General features: G+C 31.9%; 1 pseudogene; it reads left to right on the top strand.

Moving 5' to 3' along the window:
- Positions 1–1,081: 1,081 nt before the first annotated feature.
- Positions 1,082–1,180, top strand: LOC112579272 (annotated as a pseudogene).
- The last annotated feature ends 1,633 nt before the right edge of the window (positions 1,181–2,813 follow it).

Genomic DNA, 2,813 nt, shown 5'->3' with positions numbered 1-2,813 from the left:
TATTTTCCTATCTTCCCCTCTATAAAGCAATAATAGAGTTTTATGTTTGATTAGGACTTCCAAATACATTTTTCCTATATATTTATTTCTTGCAAAACTATTCATGTAATATGCATAATAACCAATAACTAGATTCTAAAAACTAAGAATAGTGAGATTCAAACCACTCTTCACAGGTACAGTCCAGAAGTGGATAGATGAAAAATACACAGATAGTTATAATACAGGATATAATCTATTAGTGTTGCAAAGCAATACACAAGCTGTGTTCTGAAAAATCGATATAAGTTGATAAATAATTGCTGCTTTCAGAGAAAAGTGGCATTTGAAGAGGATCATGAAAGATAAGTTTTAAACAGGGTGTGATAATGCTAGTCGAAGGAAATCTAATATATCTAAATATTGTTTTAAAAGGTGAATGTTTCAGTGTGTTCTGAACTCAGTACAATCAGTTAGCTATGCCATATAAAGGCTGCAACATTCGTAAAAGTCACTGTGTTAAAACCACTGTTATTTATTAAGAGTAGATCTAGACTAGGAAAAGATAGGAGCAATTATTTCTGCCTCCAGAGTTTGTATCTTTCTCCTGCGCCCAAGAGCAAGCCTGGGCATGATATTCTTATAGTTGTGAAAGAGATGTTAGAGAGCAATTCTCAGCTTCTGTCATATCTGCCAAAATCCAATTAGCCAAAGCAAGTTACACAGCCAAATCCAAAATCAGAGAGTAGTGATTACTTCTTAGTCTATGTAAGTAGTAGGCAGAGTAAAAATTAAAAAAAAAAAAAATATATATATATATATAGTACAAAAATCATGTCATTACTGGTTTTCTTTCAGTAAATATCCTCCCTGAAATTCTCCTGAAATTTTATGACTTTTTCTTTTTTGAATATGCTTCTAAATTAAGAAACACATAATAAATTATATTTTTGTTCCAGTTACCAGTTATCACAGTCCACTACCTTGATTTTTTCATATTTTTAAGAGTTTATTTGAGCAAAAATTCTACACCTTGACTTTTAATATATTACCTGCACATTAGAGTTTGTCTTATTTGTGGTAACTCAAGGTAGTATATCAAGTGCTCACTTCCACACCACATAGACTGAAATTAGAATACAAATTAGCATGGTCCCTGAACAAGGATAAAATGCAAATTCATGAAGCATGCTTTTTTTTTTTTTTTTTCCTGAAACAGAAAGTAAACTATAGATATCTCAGGCACAGTGTAATAAATATACACAGTAGTACATAGTATAGTCAAACAATCTGATAAATATTGCTTCAGTGGAAATCATGGAGAAGGAAATGACAATCCACTCCAGTGTTCTTGCCTGGAGAATCCCATGGAGAGAGGAGCCTGGTGGGCTGCTGTCTATGGGGTTGCGCAGAGGTGGGACACAACTGAAGCGACTTAGCAGCAGCAGCAATGGAACTCATATTACAATATGTAAATAAGTCTAAGTAGTATGTTATATACCTTCAATTTCCAAAATGTATCATGTCAAATATAACATTTTTTTTTAAAGACAGGGTAGTGGTTTTACATTCCATTGCACTTTTTACTTATTTTGAAATGTCTCCTGTAGAACTGAAACTGAACAGTGACTAGTAGGAGAAACTGATTTAAATGATTCATTTTAGTTAGAAAATATCTTGATAGCTGAATATGTTTCTAAATAACATTTGTACTCTCAGTTTTTAGAGAGTACTGTAACTTCAATTAAAAATATACCAGAAAAAGAATGCTTTTTGATATAAAGGTAACCAGTTAGGCAGAATAATGTAGTTTAATCTTAGCATATCCAACACTTTGAAATGTTTGACAAGGTGCATCTTCTAAGAACTTCTATATCCCAAAGCCAGTGTTTATGTGCAGGATTACAAATTTATGTCTGTTATTGATATTAAGAGAATCTTCATGTTCAATTGATAGTGACGTTTAGCTTTTCTAGTATGAACATAATAGCCTGTATACTATCAGGTACTTTCCAGGGAGAATACTAGTAGGTTTATAAACATGGCATACTAAAATACATTGCACTGATGTGTGGGTTCATTTTTCCATTGTTGCCATCACTTGTTCCACGGAGAACTCAAATGCTCATGTAAGGTATTTAAACTTTTAAGATCTATAAGGCTGAGTTTTATCATACAAATCATAAGAAAAATAAGGTATCTGTCTCCCAATATATATAAATGATAGAAACCAATCTCTCTATACAAATTCATTATGTTTTCAAATAACTCCAGAATGTTTTTTAAAGTTGACTTTATTTGCCATACTTTTTTTTATATGTACGGCCAATAAAACAGACTGTAACTTACTATATTAAAGCAAGCAAGATATGTATGTCTGTGTGTATATATATGCACACACTGCAACAACAGCTGGTAAGAATCTGAGAACTTTGAAAGTACTCAGATCAGTTTACATTTGTATGTATAGTCTTTGGACCTAGTAAATATTAAGACTGTAGTAGATATATGTCAGTAATAGGTATTGTGAATGTGAGCATTTATGTCCTGTCTACATTTCAGGGGTGCTGGAAGTTTTTCTCATTTGATATGAGATTGTACTATATACATTTCAAAAGATCATATGAATGTTTTTTGGTAAAACTATAGAAAAATCACCTTAAAATGGACTTTCCTTCACCATATATCTTTGCTCAGAATAAATGAAATGCACCAACAAAAATGAACAAGTCACAAATTAATTTTCAATTTACATGCAAATTTCATAAACTTTCCTATGACAATCATGCCTCATTCCTCATTCCATAAAGTCAGTAGCCCAGATAGAATGTCTG

Source organism: Bubalus bubalis, chromosome 15, assembly GCF_019923935.1.
Source record: "Bubalus bubalis isolate 160015118507 breed Murrah chromosome 15, NDDB_SH_1, whole genome shotgun sequence".
NCBI classification, from domain to species: domain Eukaryota; kingdom Metazoa; phylum Chordata; class Mammalia; order Artiodactyla; family Bovidae; genus Bubalus; species Bubalus bubalis.
The sequence above is the reverse complement of the archived record's forward strand: the minus strand, read 5'-3'. Positions and strand labels throughout refer to the sequence as shown.